Consider the following 22,434-nt stretch of genomic DNA (forward strand, 5'->3'; position numbering starts at 1 on the left):
CCACTTATATGTGGTATTAATTAACTTCTCTAACAATGGAGAGTTGTGGCACATACTGTATATCAGAACAATTACAATGAATAAAGAATTAAAGAAATGCATATACTGTAAGTGAGACAATAAGTCTTTAAAAATACAAATAGTAATAAATTATAAAAGAGACAACAATGAGGTATTGAACCTTTATTAAAAACAAAATGTGAATTCATTGGTCAATTTGCATACTTCAAATGTTTAACGAATACAATCTAGAAAAGACACCAACAAAACAAGTACAAATAGTGTATAGACAATAAGGCACCGGTCTAAATAAAGTGCCTGTTTGTAAATCAATCAATTAATTAGACTGGTTAAAACAACATGGGCCAGTTTATACCAGTTAGGTATAAATGAGGGACTCGATGTAGATGCAGACTTTCCCTGAGGAAACCACATTAGGTGGGGAAATGCGTAGGAGGTTAAGCAGCAGACACACAATAAGCACTCTCCCATGGTCTCTCCCCCCAGTAGCCTCATCCTGAGTAAGATTCAGTATCCTGTGTGAGATCCAGCATCCTGAGTGAACATCGATAGCTCCAGTGGAACGTAGAGTGTCGGTGACACGCAAACAGAGGAGTCGTCAATTCAGGACGTTACATCAGTTCCAGAAAAGTTCCGCAGCAAACAGAGTGCCGGTTACAGGAAGGGGGGCACACCGCATAGTGGAGCCGGGACTGTTGTTAACCAACAGGGGTCTAAAACTCACAAGCGTCCATCACCCCCAACCATAAAGACCAGGAAAGGCATCATGCGAGTTATGAACAAAGATACTGGACCCCAGGACTTACAGCTGATCGCATACACAGGAGAGGGGAGAACGGAGACCAATGTAACATGGCAATTCATTTTAATTTTATTTATTTAATTATAGTTTGTCTGAGTGCACCGTTTTTAATATTGATTCAATAATATTATATAAAGGAATTTTACATTTTTGGCGCCCTTTATTCTTTTTTGTCTTTTTATGTTTATTGAGGAGGAGTGATATCCTGCCATCTTGGGCTACATTGTTTAACTACTCACAAATACAACAAATCACTCAAGAGGATATTGGTTAGCATACATTGTATACCCACATATATAACACCTGTTTCATGTTGACACATATGTGAGCTCATGAAGGGGTGTTACTTTTAGCATATCTATGTGTTTGCTGCAAGCCTGCATCTATATAGGGACGCATTTATTAGTGGTTTTGCGTTTTTCATGTTTTAAGTATACAATTGTATTACTACATTTTATTGTATTTTGGTAATTACCGCTTTATACAGAAATCACACCGAGTATATGATTTATAGGGTACTTGAGAATAAACGTATATATTAATTACATAATTTACCATCAAGTGGACACACACCTAGCGCACCAGAACACGCACTTTGAAAGCGTGTTCACAAGTTCATTTATTTATTATAGTCCCCTAAATAGGAGTAGGTCTTTATTTTATGCTTTGTTTTATTACATTGGGCCTACTGTTTTGCTTATCCCTTGTATATAAAACCCTGTTCAACGCATGCTAGAGTTTCCTTCCTTGTTTATGGGAAAAAGACCCCGCAATGTTACGGAGACATCACAATATATATATATAGCGTATTTCATCAATTCAAAGACGCACCATTGATTTAATTTAAAAAAATTGGGGGGGAAATAAACTACATTAAATGTGCAGAAAAAAAATATATATATATATACTGGTATACACACACACACACACACACACACACACACACACACACACACACACACACACACACACACACACACACACACAGCTTCTGTATTCTATAAAATGTTGTGCATATAAAAATATAGATATATTTGTGTTACATATCTGTGCCTGTCCTTCACTCTCTCTCGCACCCCGTGATTCCTGCTTTTACCCGCACAGTGAGGTGGGGCACTGGCCGGTCTCATAGGCCCCTGGGGGTTGTGCTGGGTGCTGTGCATTGTCTCTATGAGGCGGACCGCTGAGCTCCTCTCCCATGATGGTTCCAGGGTGCACGCATGGACTGTTTGCTTGGGGGTTGGGAGAACGGCCCGACCCGCCAGCCACCACAAAGAAAGTGGCCAAGGGATTGGACAGGACAGCGGGGTGAGATGTCGGCAGTTCAGCCAATGAGCATGCGGAAGACAGAGACGGGGAAGACATCGATTCTAAGATGCATTCCGATTATATATACTTAAGTAAGGGAATATGCTTAACAGAAACCCTTTCACTAGTTAGTATTTCAGCACCATCATTTCATAATCATTATATGAAGGCTCTTAATGATATCTATAAAGGGAGATTCGTCAACAAAAAGAAAGTCCTGTTGGTGAGATGTATTTATTAGGTGAACTTACAAAAACTATAGCTAGTGAATGGGGTGAAAAGGTGAAATTAGTTTATGGGAAGTTGAAGTACTTTTTTATGTCCTAGATGTAATTAGGTATCAGGTGTTGAGTCACTGTTCCTTTTGTTGCTTGTGCTACATTGACCTCATAAAGCCATACAATCTGCTGAATTGATTCACAGATGCCAAGTGCTAAAAGAGAAAAAAAAATCACGCAAATGAAGAGAAAACAATTAATTATGTATGCATAGCCTTGCCCATAATTACAGCAACTGAAACATCCAACAGACACTCATCAAGTCCACTAAAGAGCTGCATAAAAAGGCAATAGGTTTCTTATCTAGAGGGCACAAAATGGATAATCCGGTTTACTGCCAAATCCATTATTCTATTGTATACAAAATCAAGAAGAATTGAGTCATTTATTAAATGAAAGAATAAATGTATGCATCAGTGGAAACAATGAGCTGGTAGATTACTTTTGTCCAGCTAAATATATTATTTCTCCTGCAACTATCCAAGAGATAAATCAATATTGATTAACATTTAATGGATTTAATTGACCTTTTCTTGATGAACTTACAGTAACAAAAAGGAATTGTACTTTATTTTTTATGTTACAGCCATACTTTAGATTACATATACTCTACCTGCACTTAAAGGATAATACTGACACCTGCTGGGTACCACACTGTACTTCACTTCACTTCAGGAAGAACACAGATAAATACAGCTGGTCATAAAAATTAAACCTATGGAGGACAAAATTTATCACAGCTTTCCTCCTGATTGCCTAGTATTATTACTGTTATTACTTCATGCTGTCTGTCAGCAAGAACGCTCCAATCTTTAAAGCAGCTGACAATTCATTTTTGCACTTTAACCATAATGCTCTCAGCTTCACGAACATCTTCCCCCACCGAACATTTTCCCCATAAATTACATTTATGGCAAACATTTGTGGAATGTGGAGAAAAATAAAACTACTGTACATATATGGTCCCTGGGTCATAAATAGAAAGCTGCAACATCTTGACTTAGCAGCTTTCTATTGAACTAGGCAGACCCTAGCGGTCATATTGTTCTACCACACAAGTATACTTGATTTCAAATTTAAGTTAAAGGCAACCAGAGTGTCCCTTGATCAGGGAGCATTGCAGTTGAGCTCCAGGGGATCCCTTGTGCCTATTAAAAGGTGAAAACAAATGTGTTGGAAAATAACTGGTACAGGGGGTCACCAATGATTTAAATGGTAGTTTTGTGATGTCTTACTGTTGCAGGGGAGACTCCAGGAGCGGGTAGGACCTCGGTGGGCAGAACAGCAGGGGAGGCAAGAATGGTCTGGGTCACGGGCTTAGGTCGGTGGCAGGCAAGGATCGTCAGGTTCACAGGCAGGGTTTGGTGGCAGGCGGCAGGCAAGGATCGTTGGGGTCCAGGCAGGGGTCGGCAGCAGGAAGGCAGGAACAAGGAAGGGAAGTAGGAACTGAGACTATGGAGCAGGAACAGAGACCAGGGACTCACAAGCAGGAAACAGACAGGGGGGACAAGGCAGTAAATAGTATATTTAATAAGCAAGACTCCACACGGAACAGAAGCAGAACCATGGGCATAAGGAGTCAGGACACAAAACAAAGGCAAGGAAAAACAGGAAACAGGAAACTAAGAGGAGACATACAGAGGAAACCCCAGAGCAGACAGAAACAGCAGCACACTTGGTGCACAGACAAGGAACAGAAGGCTGAGAGCAGGATGTCTAGGAAGACTCTGACACTTACTGTGTTATCTATATTCAAGAGCCTAGAGCAGTGGTTTGCAACCTTTTTTTTTTTTTTTGGTAAAGAGCCCTATGTGAAATTCTGAGGAACCCAAACCCCTTCTAATAGCATGTCTGAGACCAGGTGCATTGTACATTTTTCTGTATTTGGTACAATTTTAAAATGACCTGAAAATTACAGAGAACCCTTTAGGGATAACTGGGGAACCCAAGTGTTCCTAGGAAGCGTGGTTGAAAAACATTGGCCTAGAGGGCAATGTGCCCAAAATGTTGACCTTCTAGCTGTAAATGTGTCAGCCTTTTTCTGTTTTGTAAAAAAATATTAATGTTTAGTAAAACAGGGTAAAAATAAAAGTCATAAAATCTGACTTAGATGCTCCAGGAATCTGTGAAATTTCATAACACTGTGACCCAGAACCTGAAATGAACAGTGTTCGACAAATCACCCAAAAATCTACTCGCCCAACCAAAAAATCTACTCGCCACCTAGTCCCGCCTCCAACCCTAGTCCCGCCCCCAACCCCGCTTTAAAATAAAATATTTAAATAAAATACATGTAATAAATTCCTAGTCAGAACAACATTCGTTTTTGACATAAATGTATTTATTGTATTACATTATACTACAATTAGTCCTTGTTACGTGTGTGTGTGTGTGTGTGTGTGTGTGTGTGTGTGTGTGTGTGTGTGTGTGTGTGTGTGTGTGTGTGTGTGTGTGTGTGTGTGTGTGTGTGTGTGTGTGTGTGTGTGTGTGTGTGTGTGTGTGTGTGTGTGTGTGTGTGTGTGTAAATGTCGGATCTAGAAATAAAAGCCATATGAGAATAACTAGTTTCCTGAACCCCTTAACCAGTGTCTGGACGTCCCCGCTTCACAATATCTAAAGCAGCAATCCCGCCTGGGATCTTACCTGATCCGCAGTCCCTCAATGTTCAGGTACCCTCATTCCCGCAATGTTATACATTGGAGGGGATGTGTTCCCTACCTCTCTTCTGGGTTAGGGGGGGTTCCGATGTCTTCTGTGTGAAGCTTGAGTCAGATCTGGAAGAAAGCAGTATAGGTTATTTCGGTGAAGTATAGGGCAAGTAAGATATATAGGGTAAATAAGAGATCCAGAGTGTGGGGGAGAGAGAGAGAGTGTGGGAGAGAGAGAGAGAGAGAGAGAGAGAGTGTGTGGGGGGAGAGAGAGAGAGAGTGGGGGAGAGAGAGTGTGGGGGAGAGAGAGTGTGGGGGAGAGAGAGAGTGTGGGGGATAGAGAGAGTGTTGGGGAGAGAGAGTGTGGGGGGGAGAGAGAGAGAGAGTGTGAGGGGGACAGAGAGAGAGTGTGGGGGGGGAGAGAGAGAGAGTGTGGGGGGAGAGAGAGTGTGGGGGGGAGAGTGTGGGGGAGAGAGAGAGAGAGAGAGAGAGAGAGAAAGTGGGGGGGAAAGAGTGTGGGGGAGAGAGAGAGTGTGGGGGAGAGAGAGAGAGTGTTGGGGGAGAGAGAGAGTCTGGGGGAGAGAGAGAGAGAGAGTGTGGGGGGGAGAGAAAGAGAGAGTGTGGGGGAGAGAGAGAGTGTGTGGGAGAGAGAGAGAGAGAGAGAGAGAGACAGAGAGAGAGTGTGGGGGAGAGAGAGAGAGTGTGGGGGAGAGAGAGAGAGTGTGTGGGGAAGAGAGAGAGTGTGGGGGGGGGAGAGAGAGAGAGAGTGTGGGGGAGAGAGAGGGAGTGTGGGGGAGAGAGAGAGAGTGTGGGGGAGAGAGAGAGAGAGAGTGTGGGGGAGAGAGAGAGAGTGTGGGGGAGAGAGAGAGTGTGGGGGAGAGAAAGTGTGGGGGAGAGAGAGAGAGAGTGGGGGAGAGAGAGAGTGTGGGGGGGAGACACAGAGGGGAGAAACGGTGGGTGACACACAGAGGGTGGGTGATACACAGAGTGGGGGGGGGGTGACTGACTGGGGGGGTGACTGACTAGGGGGGGTGACAGACTGGGGGGGTGACTGACGGGGGGGTGACTGAATGGGGGGGGTGACTGACTGGGGGGGTGACTGACTAGGGGGGGGTGACTGACTAGGGGGGTGACTGACTGGGGGGGGTGACTGACTGGGGGGGTGACTGACTGGGGGGTGACTAACTGGGGGGGTGACTGACTGGGGGTGGTGACTGACTGGGGGAGAGGTTACTGATTGGGGGGGAGAGGTTACTGATTGGGGAGGGAGAGGTTACTGATTGGGGGGAGAGGTTACTGATTGGGGGGGAAAGGTTACTGATTGGGGGGGGAGGTTACTGATTGGGGGGGAGCTCTGGTGTCACACACATACACATACTCCCATACACACATACACATTCATTCACACACACACACACACACACATTCTCCCACACACACACACATACACATTCTCCCACACACTCTCTCCCACACACACACACACACACACATTCTCCCACACACACACATACACATTCTCCCACACACACACACACACACACATACACATTCTCCCACACACACATATGCACACACACACACAGGGGAGGAAAGGCCGTGACCAGCATCACGCTCCTCCCCCACCCACCCGCGCACATCTCCCGCTCGTGGGGGGGTAGGCCGACATCCCCCCCCCCCAATCAGCAGGCTGGGTGGGAGGCACGTGGCGAGGTGTCCCCCAGCGGGCACCCCAGGGGACAGTCAGCCCCGCCATTGCCGCCACTGCACTGCTCCCCTCGCCGGCATGTCGTCACAATGTGCGGCCAAGCAGCTTTGCAGGCTGCTTCTTCCCCCCAGCCCGCGGCGGCATGAAGCTCGTGAGGGGGGGGGGCAGGCCGACATCCCTCCCCCACCTCATGCGGCGGCTGCGCCGTCATGAAACTAGCTGGCGCATGGGAGGCACGTGGTGAGGGGTGAGGGCCGAGGCCTCCCCCCGGCACGCCAACCGGGCTGCAGCAGTGGGGACCTCCCGCCCCGGGCAGCGATCGGTGGATCGAGGGGAAGGGGACAGGAGCAGGGGAAGGGGACAGGAACAGGGGACAGGAGGAGGGGCAGGGGACAGGAGGAGGGGAAGGGGACAGGAACAGGGGACAGGAACAGGGGAAGGGGACAGGAGCAGGGGACAGGAGCAGGGGACAGGAGCAGGGGACAGGAGAGCTGCCGTGGTGGGGAGTAGGGAGCCATGTGGGGACCAGGGGGATCACAGGGAAGGAGCAGAGGGGCCGCAGCATGACGAGTACTTACCCTCCAACAGATGTCTGGGCAGAAAGAATGGCCGCTTGTTGGGGGCGGGCTCACAAAGCCTGGGAGCGTGCGCCAATCAGCTGTCAGGTAGGGGGAGTTTTTTTTGTTTTTTTTTCCAGCGCGAGAAGGGAAAATTTCAGCGCAAGCAGGAGAAATTAAAAAAAAAACGTGTGCTGCTTGGGCCAATATTTACTCGCCCGGGGGTTAAATCCACACGCCCCGGGCGTGTAAATGTATAGGATTGTCGAACACTGGAAATAAGGATTGATGTATATACCTCCCGAAACACACCTCTATAAAGTACATGGAGAGATAAATCGAAACATATTTGAGATACCTGGGAAATAATATTTGCATATGCATATTATATGTAGAATCCTCCCGAAGGGGGTGTTAGCGCTGCACAGCCGAAATGAAGGACTTGCTGGAGACTGATGATGATTAAGTCTCCAGCAAGTCCTTCATTTCGGCTGTGCAGCGCTAACACCCCCTTCGGGAGGATTCTACATGCTCCACAGATTGCGTCTAGCACGCCGATTCGCTGACACAGTTGACATCCAGCTGCTCCTGTTCCCTGTCCGGAAGTCTCGTCGCGGCCGCCGGTCACGTAACCGCCCACCGCGAGCAAGCGGGTGAGGGTTGGCGGTGAAGACATCATACATCCATCGTGGCGGTGAGGCGCTACACTTATTCATCAAGTGCAACCACAGCAGTTCCTGTTTTGGATCGGGGAGTCTCGCCGCGGCCGCCGGTCACGTGACCACCCACCACTAGTTAGCGGGTAGAGGGTAGGCGGCAGGTATGCAGCTCATTATCCATGGCGGTGGTGTTCCACAATTTTATTTGACTTACTACGCGCAATGACAGGTCAGTCAAACAGGAGCAGCTTCATCACTTAAAGAAGATTCAACTAAAGGTACTGCATCGTTTACCCCATTAACCTTTGAATTCACAATAGGTCTCCTTATCTCAACTATTTGGTGCTTATGGCAAACCTGTTGCTGGAGGAGACATTACATAAGGTTATATTCATTCATGTGGGGTTATAACAGAGTACCATATTTATTGTTTTCATGTATACAGGACTTTGTTTTTTCTGAGCGTCTGAGGGGTTAATCCGTGATTCACCCGTGGTTTACATATGCATATTATAAACTTATTTGCATATTCAAAATAGCTTATTTGCCAGATACTGTATCTCACGTGTGTTCACGGGTATCTCTCCATTGTGTATATTGGAGTGCTTGTGAAGACATATAATTCTCTCTCACCCACCACCCCATTTAGTTCTAGTCTCCCGGTCAGTGTGTATCTTTAAATTGTTTATTGCACCCAAACTTTTTCTATGTCGGATCATCTGGCGTGTTATGTGTTCAAGTTACACATTAAACAGGCATACCCAGCATTAACGTACGCAATGGGTCCAGAGCATGTATGTAAAGCGAAAATGTACTTAAAGTGAAGCACTACCTTTTTTCCACTTATCGATGCTTCGGTATAGGTAGGGAGCCGGTATTGCTGTTCAGGACGTGCTGACAGGCGCATGCGCGATCTGCCGTTTGCCTATTGGGCGAGGGGAATCAGCGCGTCACTACTATGGCGGTCTGTAAGACAGAATAAGTGTCCGTACTTGCAAAGCGAGCGAACGGACACAGGGATATGGTGCTATTGAAAATATGTCTTTACTCGCGAGTGTACTTAAAGTGAATGTCCTTAAACCGGAGTATGCCAGTACTAGTGTTCATTTTATATGTAGTCGAAGCATCGTGTCTTAACACAGATTGTCTAAATTGATCTAAATTGAGCATTGTGTCAAAGTACAAGTAGTATTAAGTATGTATTGCTAAAGTGATAAGGCTAAAAAAATTGCTGTATAGAGTAAATATAAAGATTATAACCGCTGGACAATAAATGGTAAGAGAAACTGAAAACAAATCACCAAAAATAGTGGTTTAAAATCAAGTATTGAAACTCTAAGATGTCATGCTTTGTGGACTGTGGAAGTAATATTTGCACTACATAAACTTTAATTAATCTTGTTAGTCCTTTGCCGTTTAAATCTTGTTTAAAATCTAACTGTCAGATGCAATAATTAAGATATCAATGAGATTAGGCAATTGAAGAATTATTAAATTAAACATTATAATTCTGCAACCTGTTTCATTTAATTGATATGTCAGGGTTTCATGTCAAATCTATGTGAAGCATAGTATATTCTAATGGAATACAAAATGGAGCAAAACATATTGTGTATGGAATATCCACATTTAAATCTTGCATTGGCATAACAAATTATACATTTCAATGAATTTTTTCCATTGTTTTAATATTAACTTTTTAAGGTATTCTTAAAAGGAAAAATTTGGCTTACCGAAAAATGTATTTTCCTTCAGTCCATCGTGACAGCACCATTGCATTATAGACTCCACCTCCTGAGGTAGAACAGGGAAAAGGGGCATTTCCCACTTCACCTGTGCAGTGTTAATAGAAGTACAGTACATGGTTAGGTACAATCAACAAGGTTCTCGCAAACATAAATGTATTTTTGGAACAAACAATGCAATGGAGGGAAGCTATGTGGACTGAAGGAAAAACATTTTCAGTAAGCCACATTTTCCCTTTCGTCTCAATCCACCATGACAGCTCCGTTGGATTAATTACAGCAATAGAGATGGAGGGAAAAGAGACGCACGCAAATAGTTTTTATTCTATTACAGGTTGTTGAACTTTTCTGCTGTTTTGGGATGCATGTACATCCAATTTGTAATGTCCTGGGAAAGTATGTATGTTCTTCCATGTAGCTGCTTAGCAAATTTGCTCTGCTGACGCATGGGCGTCCGCAGAATTTTTTTCAGGGGGGGGGCATAATTTTAACAGCCAGTGCCGGGGGGAGACCAGGGGAGACATAGGGTGAGGTCCAAGGGAGGCTGTGGGGGGCCAGAGGAGGTCCAGTGGAGGCTGTGGGGGGCCAGAGGAGGTCCAGGAGAGATCGTGGGGGGACCAGGGGAGGTCTTGGGGGGACCAGGGGAGGCCGTGGAGGGACCAGGGGAGGCTATGGGGGGACCAAGGGAGGCCGTGGGGGGACCAGGGGAGGCCGTGGGGGGACCAGGGGAGGCCGTGGGGGGACCTCTGGAGGCCGTGGGCTGGACCTCTGGAAGCCATGGTGGGACCAGGGGAGGTCTTGGGGGGACCAGGGGAGGACTTGGGGGGGACCAGGGGAGGTCATTGGGGGACCAGGGGAGGCTGTGGGGGGACCAGGGGAGGCCGTGGGTGGACCAGGGGAGGCCGTGGGGGGACCAGGGGAGGTCTTGGAGGGACCAGGGGAGGTCTTGGGGGGACATGGGGAGGTCGTGGGGAGACCAGGGGAGGTCTTGGGGGGACATGGGGAGGTCGTGGGGGGACCAGGGGAGGTCCAGGGGAGGCCATGGGGGTACCTCTGGAGGCCGTGGGGGGACCTCTGGAGGCCGTGGGGGGATCACTGGAGGCGTGGGGGGACCAGGGGAGGCAGTGGGGAGACCAGGGGAGGCCGTGGGTGGACCAGGGGAGGCCGTGGGGGCACCAGGGGAGACCAGTGAGGGGGCCAGAGGAGGCCAGGGGAGAGGCATGGGAGCACATGGGACATTGCTTACCTGCTCTATGCTGAACAGAAGAAATGGCAGCTTCACAGCCCAGAGCCTGGCTGCGAGCCAAAAAAAAAATCCTGGCAAAGCGCCAGCCAATCAGGTTGGGGGGGTGAGGGGGTGTCCTGCAGGAGAATTGTAGGGATCGTCAGTGGGTACAATCTGGTTGCCAGGGGTGACTGGCAGGCCGGATGTGTCAGCACTGCACACAAGGTTTTTTTTTTTTTGAGACTTCATTTTTTTTTGACGGGCACTCCAGGACTGCGAGTGATCCAGGGGGGGCAAGCGCCCCCCCTTGCCCCCTCCTACGGACGCCCATGTGCTGACGTCTGTACTTTTTCTGCCCAGGACGTTGCTAACGCTCTTGCAGAATGAGCGTTTAATCCTTGTAAGGAATCCGCTCCTCGGTTTAATGTTTGCCTTACCTTGCAGGCTTGTGCAGTCCCGGAACACTTCCCCTGATATTTACTGCAGCCTGGATTCACTCACCAAAGCAATACTGCCACACGCCCCTTCTGCCATTGGTTCTCTGACCTTTAAGTGTTGCCTTCCCACAATGCTCCCTGCCGAGCATAGTCCTTCCTGGATGTCTCTGCGTTCTGCCATAAGCCTTGTCTTGTCTGTCTCCTTGGTTCCTGAGACCGGCTGCTAGTGTCACGCAGCGGTCTGTTCCTGTGCTGAAGCGGAGTACTCTCCTTGTTGTCTTCAGCTCCCTGATTCCTGTGACCGGCTGCTAGTCTCATGCAGCGGTCAGTTCCTGTTTCCTGTGCTGAAGCTGAGTACTCTCCTTGTTACTTCAGCTCCTTGTTTCCTGTGACCGGCTGCTATATTCATGCAGCGGTCTGTTCCTGGTTTCCCTGTGTATCTTCAGCTTCCTGGTTCCTGGGGCCTACTCTTTCCCTAATCTAGAGAGGCCGTGTCCTGGTTCCTGCGCTGAAACGGAGGATTCCCCAGCCCGCTCAGAATTCTTGCGCTGAAGCACTGGTTTACCAGTGCAGCTAGGCGGTGTGCTACTCTGGTCTGTCTACCACCTCCTGAGACCAGTACCATGGGCCATGGTCGCCGCACGCGCAGAGGCCACTCCCGTGCTCCTAAACTGAAGCGGGGCTCTCCTGACTACCTGTTGCCGAACTCCTGCTTGAACAACGTTTACCCTGATGTCTCCAGTCCTGACCCTGGCGTGTCCACCGACGATGCTGTCTTCTCCTATCCTGATACGTACGACTACGAACTGCGCAATCCGGATCAGCCTGCGCGGTCTAAGGTCGGTGCTTTTACAATCCCACCTCAGCCACGCGGTCCGACCCAGGTTTGTAGCGAGCACAGTCGTGACAATCCTACTGGAATCTGCATTTTGGATCTTTGATACGCCATCCCTATTCTTTGTATGATATCTTTGAAGCTTTGGCTCTCTTGTTCCCTGAAAACAGAAGAAGTAGGCTATCTGACTTCCTAAATTCCTGAGTTTCTCAGGTATTCCACTAGACTCACATCTAGTGAGTGCAGGCTCTTTTCCTTCTCCTTCCTTGTATGCGGACAAAGTAAAGGTAGTATAATCTCCAGATTTGTATGAAAGAATGACGTTACCTTTGTACGGGACGGGAGTAATTGTCCTCAGGACAGCCTTATCTTCATGGAATGCTAAATAGGGTTATTTTATTGAGAAAGTCTGTAGTTCGTGACCCGTCAAGTTGATGTAGCTGCTATTAAGAATGTAGTTTTCAGTGAGAGAGTTTTAATGTCTGTCTCTTGCAAGGGTTCAAACAGTGCAGAACATAGGATATTCAACATACCAGTATTTGATTGATACTGTAATTCTGAACCTAATGCTCTGGAAAGCCCTCAAAAATCCCATCTAGGACATTTGGTGGTGGCCTTTCGCCACGACCAAATAACCACCAGTGCTTCACCGCAACTCACCCCGCTGCCTAGACCTGTCACTGACGGCATTTTTGCCGCTAAGGTGACACCCTAAAACGCCCTACCCCAAGCCCTTTCCCTAAAACGCCCTACCCTGAACCCTTACCCTAAAACTCTCTACCCTAACCGCTAAAACTCCTACCATAACCGCTAAAACCCCTTAAAATAATCCCCTTAAAATAATCCCCTACCCTAACCAGTAAAAAACATACCCCCGGTGGTGGGCGTTCCAGCATCAGACTAGCTGCAGCAGAGGGTCTGTCTGCAGTCAAACGGCACCAGTCATTTGGTCATGGCAAAACGGCCACGACCAAATGTCCCATTCCATAGCACAATTGGTTGTAGCCTGATTACTCCAATTGCTGCAAACTGGACCTTGATTGTGTTCTGTTTTAGCCCCTTCTGAAAACCTTCTTATTAAAAGTCTACTGTAGGACCAAGTTTGTGGAAACTGCATTGTACAGTACAACACGTTGATTTTTCTCCAGAAAAAGGGGGGGGGAATTCCCAGTACTCAAAATAAACGACAGTACAACAACCGGTTTATGCCAAAGAATAAAGTAATATATTGTATATCAAAAAAGATGCCTTACAGCTTGTGCATTAGAGAAAACAATAGACAATGTGAATATACAAAACCACACAATGGTTGGCCGTGAGAAATTTTCTCCAGACCTTCATATATATCTTGGAGATAACTTTTTTAGGGTCTCTATTACCGGTGATGACAATTCATGGGTGTCTCATTTGCCTTAAAGCTTCCAGGCTTTCAACCTCAGCTGTTATAGGTTGGGTTGGCATACTAGTTTCCTCTCTCATCAACTGTCTGCAAGCCTAAGGCCTCGTTCAGGGTGCAGGCTTCAGAGGGAGGGCGTGCTGCCGTGCGAGCTGCTGTGGGACACAATGTATTCAAATTGAATACTGGTTGTCAGGGTAGCAGCTGCACTGTCTCCGAAGTACGGAGTTGACGCTGGCTACAGTTTCAATAAACAAAAAATTCGTTTTTTGAAGCTGCAGCAGCGTCACTGGGACCTAGGCAGCCAATGAAATCATTCTTGAGAATGATTTCAAGACTGCAACTTGGATCCCTAACCTCAGGTCTGTAGCCCCGCCCCCTCCCCGCCTCCTCAACTCCTGAAAAAGTCTGCTGGGAGGATGAACACACATCGCCCAGGAGACTGCCGCCCTCTCTCCCGAACGCCCTCCCTCCAACTCCTGCCTCTGGCACCCTGAACGAGGCCTAAGCAGTCTTTTAAAAAAAAACAGCATACACGTGGGCTTCGACCCCAGAATGTGACTTGATATGCCGTCGCTCATCGTGACGGAGCTGATGACCGACACTGCCTGGCACCCACGTGGGCTCCAGCACGTGTGGTCCAGCACTTAGCAGTGATGTCAGAACCTGTCACGTGTTGGGAGGGAAACATTCAGGTTTAACCTGGGTAAGTTGTCCAGTCCAGAGCAGCACTTTACATAGTATTGTATATTTTCACATTTTCTTCTTTTTTTCACTGTTTGCACATTGTTGCACTATTACTATTTTATTTTAGCACGATTTGTGATTACTGAAATAATATTTTATTTTTCACCTTTTAGTATAGTGAACCGATTTAATAACTATTTTTGCACATTATTACACTGGGTGAGACCTAATCTGAGTCCTCCCCTCCTTTGCCCATTGATTAGCTACAGCATCCATGGTTACAGCCTCCGGGAAGCTGCAGGGAGACTCTGTGGATGCTGTAATGATATTTACCAGCCCCCAATGAGGTAAGCGATTCTGCCGCCTTTGCCAAAGGGGACCCAGCCTCCAAAGTGAGCTACCCCCCTACTGATGCTTCTTTGCCAAGATACAGTATCATAGACCTCCTTATCCTTAAGTTACCCCCCCCTACCCCCCTTAAGTGGTTTTATGAGGGAGCCTCATATACAAAAAATGTTGTGCATACCATCAGGTAGGACAGGAAAAAAAGGCACAGATAAAGTGTTAGATTATAACAATGCTTGTCTCCAATCGGAAGCGGACCAGCAATAGGGGTATATGATGACTGACCAGATCCAGATGTTAGAGGAATCATAGTTGGGATGCAAGCATGGGTCAAGGCAGGTGGCATGCAAGAATGGTCGGGTTCAGTTGACAACACGGAATCCACAGGCAACAGGACAGTTAATACGGTTGGAATGCAGACAAACAGGAACAGGAACACACAGAGTAGAATATCATGCTCGGGCCGGGGCTGGGAGTAACGGACTGCTATTTAAAGCCCTGGAACAGGTGCAGCCAATCACAAACTCCAGGAAAAGGTTTGTCAGGAAACAAGACTGCCGAAATGGCCATGTAAGGGCAAGTTCCAGCAAAACTCCAGACTATAACCCTTACAATATCCCCCCACTTCTTCTGGAGAGACCTCCGGGAGATCAGAACCTGGCTTGATCAGTGATCATGGCGACTTGGAATTATTGCAGAAACGTCTCTGATGGGTAGTAGACTTGAAGCTAATCAGTCTCTGGTAGGTAGCAGATAGAGTAAATCTGACTAGCATGGATAGCTGACTTGAGGTAAGTCTGTCGCTTATGGATTTAATGCCAGACCGTCTCTTCCAGGTGGCAGACGAGGTAAAACAGTTCCTTTGCGACTGCCACCTCGAACGGTTCTAGCAATGAAGGCAAAGAGCTCCAAGACAGTAGTTTGCTTGTAGTCTGATACATTAGTTAATTCAGACAGATGAAGATGATCAATGAGAGAAAGCTCCATACACATACAAAAGCACAACACATGCACACACACAATCATCCATGCATAATATACACATACAGTACAGGCATACCCTGGTTTAAGGACACTCACTTTAAGTACACTAGCTAGTAAGGACCTATTTTCAATAGCACTATACCGGTGTCTGTACGCTCGCTTTGCGAGTACGGACACTTATGCTGCCCTACAGACCACCATAGTAGTGATGCGCTGACTTCCCTCACCCAATAGGCAAACAGCAGCTCGCGCATACGCCTGTCAGCCCGGCTGAACAGCAATACCGGCTCCCTACCTGTACCGAGGCATCAATAAGTGGAAAAAAGGTAGTGCTTCACTTTAAGAACATTTTCACTTTACATACATGCTCTGGACCCATTGCGTACATTAATGTGGGGTATGCCTGTATACACAAACTTGCATCATATATACACACACACACACACACACACACACACACACACAAATTCTTGCATCATATATAAACACATGCACACACATTCGTGCATCATATATACACACACAATTTTGCATCATATATACACAAATACACACAATCAATCTTGCATTATATATGTAGCCTAGCCTTTGGCCGCTACTTATTTCCCTGGGCCCTATCAGTGTAAGCCCTGTTAGGTAAAGGCAGTGGATGGGTTAATTCCTCCTTAAGGCCTTGTTTGCTATTGCAGCCTTAGATGCAGTAGTTTTATCTAAGGTCGGGCCTAGCAACAGCCAGAGAGTGTCAGTCTGGGGCAAGTACTGGCTGGGTGTCATGCTGGATGTAATGACCAGCTCTGATATAGGGCAGGGTTACAAGCCCAACCCCAGTGTATAAATACTGGCTCTCTCCCAAAAGTGGGGGTGTCTCTTTCCTCCCTCTGTGGAGTGAGCAACAACTATCCTGGTCCCACAGGGGACCCAGGAGGAGCACCATGCAGGAGGAAGCTTGGATGGGCCTCAAGCCTTGAAGTGACCTTCTTAGGGGAATCAAGGAAAGTGATGTACCTGCTGTGTAAGATCCTGAACATTGCAATAAATACCATGGAACCAGAGACTGTCTTGAGCCAAGGAAAGGTGTCAGTCTGGGCCATCCTTCTATCCAGAGGATCCACGCTGGCTGGAGGCCCTGTAAACCCTGTCCTGTTCTCCCCACACCATTGCGGAGCACTCAGCCCTCCGGTTACCCCACAGGTATGCACCACACCGCAGTAAATATGGAGTAGCAGACCAAATCTCACTTAGGGTTGGGATAAAAGGGCTATATATATATATATATATATATATATACATAATCTTGCATCATACATATGTAGCCATGCCATCTCTGGCAACTAGTTTGCTTTCCTCCTGGCAGTAAGTCCTGGTATAAGCAGGCCTTGCCAGTAGTTGGTATGGGGTTTTCCCCCTCACCTTTGGTGCTGCACTTGAGTGACAGCAGGGGGTGGTACATCCTGTTGTAGCTGGGACAGCGGGGTGCCCGCCTTCTAGCTGTACTTAAAGGCAGGACCGCCCTAGAGTTAGTAGTTGTTCCTTCCACTCTGAGGAAGGCAGATCACACAACTGGGAGCCTGAGATTGGGGCCTTCCCATGTGCTCTTCCCTATGGGGATGAGTGAGTGTGAACCCATACCTCTGCCTCTGCTAGGGAGGTGGGGAAGAGCTAGGAAGGCTGCGGGAGCCCTTGACCTGTAGTGGCGGTCCAAGGACCATCATCCAGTGAATACTGACAGACTGTATCCGGCAGAAGACTGCTGTGTAACTGTTACTGCAGACTGTAGTAATAAACCCGTTCCTGTTTTGCAATATACCTCCTGTCTGGTGTGTGTCCTTACTGGGGGTAGAGGTAATAAGTTCTACCGTGGGAGATCACCTTCAGTTCCTGGAGTCCACGGCAGATGGAGGCGCTGCACTTCTAAGGAGATATGTGAGGTATGAACCCCAGCAGCCTGTTCCTGTGTCCCCATTACCTTCGGTGGATGACTCAGCCCTCCTGGTGCCAGCAGGTATATGCACATACACCCTATAATGGCCCCTATCTGTGATTGGGTGGGGGAAACACCATCACACATACATGCATGCACACACACACACACACACACAGAATTGTTCATCATATATACACACTTACCATAACCAGCAATATGCAGAGAGGAGCCTCAGCCAGCCCAGGAGAGGAGCTGCAGGGCTCTGCTGCGCCACATGTTGGTCTGAATGTGCAACACACAGCTTTTCTCCTCTCTCCTGCACTCGACCATTTTTTTATCTGCCATTTTTTTATCTGAACGGCCCAGGGTGCAATTTCCTCCCTCCCCGCCCCTGACCAGTCCACTCAAAGAATCATAAAGACAAAATATCACTGCTTAGCCAAAAAAAATATTTTCGCCATATTGGTCTGTATTTCATGTGGAACAAATGACTAAAAGGAAAATAAAAGGAAAAAAACATATAGTATCATAGCTCTTATTTGATCTGTAATGCATGTAAACTTTTTGGTGGTTCAAAACAATTTATCATAATCCTTATTTTTTCATTTGTGTTTGATTTTTTATTTCTCATTTTAATGCATAGCTAGATTTTGCATAGTGGATTGTAGCACCAACAATTCAATGCTCATTCGGACCTTTAGAAAGGCCCAGGGGAGGACCAGAGCATAGGTGTATACGCTATTAAACTCTAATACATGTTTGCTCAAAGAACTTAGAGTGCTGGTGTCTTTGTTCTTGGAATACTCTCAAGGTAATTCTGATGTACATCCAAGCACTAAATGGCTTTCAACACCTTCAATAGTATTTTTTTTTTTAACACTGATTCAATTTGACTTGCCCACTACTGTACTGTATATCAAGGTTTCTTTAAGAGCAGATCTGAAAACACATTTCCCAAAGGTAGGTTCAAGCAAAACCCTACATCAATTTCTTTACTTTGTGCTTTAGTACTCTTTAATGCACTGATATTTTTAGCTGAACATATCACTGGTGCATCTTTGTTCCCATAGCTTTTAAAATATTTAAGTGATGTATAAAAAGAAAATAAGGGCAAGCAGAATCAGAAACACCATATAACACCTTGATATTACTGATATTATAATTCACACAGCAAAATGTCACCCATTGTGAATTAAATCATAAAAAATTAAACTTTCTATGTAAGTGTTATGACTACAATATATAACATGGTTAGTTAGTACTTATTTGAGCACTTTGAAAAAAAATTGTATTTATTGCAAATGGGTCATGCATTTTCCCCTATTGCTTTTAATACATGCCATTAGAGTACACCCTTACATTTACACACAGATGTACTTTTTAATATGTTATAAAAGTAGCATAGCTAATTGAATACATTAAAATAAATTGGAAATAAAAAATAATATACTGTTTTTGGTTTTACTAGTCTACATTTTATGTTTATAGAAAATACACATACGGTACATATTTCAAACACTGCTGGCCAAGAAATCTAGCAAATAATGTTATATTTAAAAAGAAAAAGCACAGATTGCTTGGCAAATGGTTTTCAACTCTGACTTTATGATTTTTCAAACATAAGCAGCTTTCAGTGAGGTATGGTAAAACTCATATCACAAAAAGGGTTTAATTTGCATGTTTACTTTATACAGTACTATGCAAGCTTAGAGGAGCCCACTGCTCAGGAGAAAAATAATAGTACAGGTGGCCATAGAGGGTGCACCTAAGGGAACAGGGAGCGCGCTAAAAAATATCCAGAGGGGATAAAGAGAAACAGGTCCTTGAATATTACTGTACATTTAATGGTTTGCCCATTACTGAACTTAGCTCCTTAAGAACGCTTGGCTATATGCCATTGGGGCTGGGTGACTTATTTACTTTAATAGTACAGTATGTGCTATTCTAACAATGTTTTAAAGACTGCCAATTTATCTTCCACATTTTTTTCCGTGCAAAAACATCACCCCAATATATTCCTTGTACATTATTCCTTAGTTTATTAAAATCTGCCTTTCTAAAATGTAAAGTCTTCGTTAAACCCATGTAATATGGTGTTCGGTTATTTATTTCAAATGAGACCATGTTATGATCACTATTTCCCAAATGTTCCCAGACTTGAATATTTATTATTACTTCTACTTTGTTTGATATTACCAAATCCAATATTGCCCCTCTCCTTGTTGATTCCTCAATAATTTTGGTCATGTAATTGTCTTTGAGCACCCCCAAAACCTGTTTCCTTTAGTTGTAAAGCTAATTTCATTGCCTCAGTCTACTTCTGGATGTAAGGGGCTCACGGACCCTCTTCTTGCCGACCGCTGCACTCGCTTGCACCAGGGGCGCGCGCTGCAGCGCCGGCGGTGGGGAGCACATGGAGGCTCCGGTCCCGGTCCGCTGCTGTCGCCGGACCTCCGCATGCACGCACACCTCCTCCGATGCGCTTGCGCAGCCACCGCAGGCTACCCCTGGTGCCGGCCGGTCGCTTTGGGGCGTGCCCACCACCCCGCATCCCCGCGCCTGCCGCGCGCACGGAGCCCAACACCTAGCCACAATGGTCTCTGGAGTAGTTGCACAGCTGTCCCCTGCCACCTCCTATCAGCGCTCCACATATCTCTGACCTCATCATTTGGGGCTTCCTCCTATTGGCTCCTGTTTCTCATATATACTCAATCAGCCCTATGCTGATTGCTGAGCATAGCCTTTATTCCATGTGCTTGCTAAAAGCTGCTTGCTGTTCTGCTGTTTTTGCCTTTGTACCTAGACCCCAGCCTTGACCCGGACTTCTGACCTCTGGCACCCTTGGACCTCGGCACGTCTACCGGATCTCTCCTGTCCTCGACCTCGGCTTCGGACTCCGACTATTCTTGATCTCTCCAATCCTGACTACGGCAAGTACCTCTACGATCCCACACTCTACTACCCTGACCTGGCTAACCAACACCGACTCTGCTTACCGGACCTGCCCTCGTGGTTGTAAGGCGGCGGTTTCATATATCCCCACCTCAGCCCCGCGGTCTAGTCCGGTTTGTGGTGAGCATCCGTGACACTGGATAATTAAAATCTCCCATATAAACAATTGTTTACGAATATGTTATTAAGTAGATTTCAGTTGTATTATAAAATATTGTATCTTATCTGCTCCTGCCTTTCTACACCAATTGGATTTAGTCTTTAGAAGTTTTCTAGTATTATCTGTATTTGTAGCCCCCTTTCCCCCCTTGTCTAGGGTGACCACTTGTGATGCTATTACCTGAGTGGCAAACAGGAGGCTTGATCCTCCACCACTGGGAGCCTGGGGTGTGTGTAATGAATATACTAACAGCGCCTCCACCTGGGAAGGATCCTCACACAGTGGGATAGCCCCTCCCAAGACAATACAGTCAGTAATTGCACACAAGGGTATATGTAACAGTATTTACTGAACAGTAACTTATAACAACAACTATGCAACATAACATAACATCACAGTATAATGAGCACCCCACCCAGTACCACCAGTGAGGTCCCAAATGTACTGTGGGTGCTAGGCACCAATACCCTGCTGTCCCTTTCTCAGTGTCCAGCCCACCCAAAAGTGTAAGGAGTAGTGCTCTCCCGTGAACTATTGGTGCATTTGTTGAGGTACCTGTCGAGTACTCCAGTACTCGGTGCGGCCGACTTAGAAATGAGGATCCGTTTGATCCAGCAACGTGGCCCTCAGCGATTGTATCCACCTCTGCATTGGGTGGACTCCGGTAGGAGGGTCTCACCTTTAAGAGTCTTTGTTAACACCGCGGTGGTCTGGTTCCAGACCACAGACCGCGATCACCACACTGCGTCTTTCTTGTGTCCCTGACACTATTAAAATGGGTAAGCGTCCCTATCTAAGTGGCCTTCCCTGCAGCAGTCACCCGCTTCACGTGATTGGGACCTAAGGGGAGTTTCTAGCCTAGTCTGAGTGCCTCTGACACTCAGACCCCTCCCTTCCTCTTGTCTGTCCTGGCTCCAACTCAATAACTGACTCCTCACTAACTGACTCCTGACTAACTGACAAACTGACTCCTGACTAACTGCCTCACTCACTGCCTTAACTATCAGAATCTCTCATCCCTATTGGTTGCCTAGCAACATGTGGACTGCAGCCCCTGAGGCTGTTGAAACTTGCAGTTCCCTTGCTGCTATACTCCTAAGGAAAGGTAAGGGGCCAAACAGGGGACCCAGGCTATAAATTTAAAATGGGTGAATCCCTGCTTGCCAAACTCCCACTTGCCCCCATTCTACCTCCATGATCCCTAGCTATCTCCCCATTCCTATCTGTTTCTTGTCCCTCCCCCCTCTTGTGATGGAGTCCCATCTATCAGAAGGTTAAAACTGCTGGAACCAGGAGCACTGATGCAAGATGTAGCTCTGCCTACGTCACATAAAGGGAATAATTAAAGAGTAAAGTGAGCTCAGGTCGATATGGAAATGTGGAACAGTATCAACTTAGAGCAAGCAGATCAGCTATGGAATCCATGACCAGAGGTCTCAATGAATCTGTGGTTAGGCAAATGTGTTTTACCAAGTAGTGCATCAAGTTTAATACATTTAATGAACCTTCAAAAAATGAAAAAAGAACTGGAGGAGTTGCAGGGAAGATACTGTTAAGCACAGGAGGAAAAGGAATGATCGCAAGATGATTGTTGCCATGCTTCCAGTGGCTTGCAAGTGTTAGAGAGAGAGAGGGAAGGGGGAGAGAGAGAGAGAGGGAAGGGAGGAGAGAGAGATGGAAGGGGGGAGGGAGAGAGAGGGAAGGGGGAGAGAGAGAGTGGGAAGGGGGAGAGAGAGAGAGAGAGAGAGAGAGAGAGGGAAGGA

At 46.6% G+C, this 22,434-nt stretch overlaps 1 long non-coding RNA gene across 3 annotated transcripts; it reads right to left on the bottom strand.

Annotated features, from left to right (window-relative positions):
- Positions 1 to 2,358: 2,358 nt before the first annotated feature.
- Positions 2,359 to 22,193, bottom strand: LOC142488531 (uncharacterized). 3 transcript variants are annotated; one of them, XR_012799476.1, is made up of 6 exons: positions 21,227 to 22,193; positions 9,715 to 9,814; positions 8,814 to 8,906; positions 3,645 to 3,861; positions 3,023 to 3,124; positions 2,359 to 2,564 (listed from the first exon to the last, which is right to left on the bottom strand). It is a non-coding gene; the product is annotated as an uncharacterized LOC142488531 (long non-coding RNA). The 3 variants fall into 3 exon arrangements; XR_012799474.1 differs by having other exon boundaries at positions 8,814 to 8,947; positions 21,227 to 22,192; XR_012799475.1 differs by lacking the exon at positions 3,023 to 3,124 and having other exon boundaries at positions 8,814 to 8,947; positions 21,227 to 22,190.
- Positions 22,194 to 22,434: the final 241 nt, after the last annotated feature.

The sequence above is a fragment of the Ascaphus truei genome, chromosome 2 (genome assembly GCF_040206685.1).
Source record: "Ascaphus truei isolate aAscTru1 chromosome 2, aAscTru1.hap1, whole genome shotgun sequence".
NCBI lineage: Eukaryota > Metazoa > Chordata > Amphibia > Anura > Ascaphidae > Ascaphus > Ascaphus truei.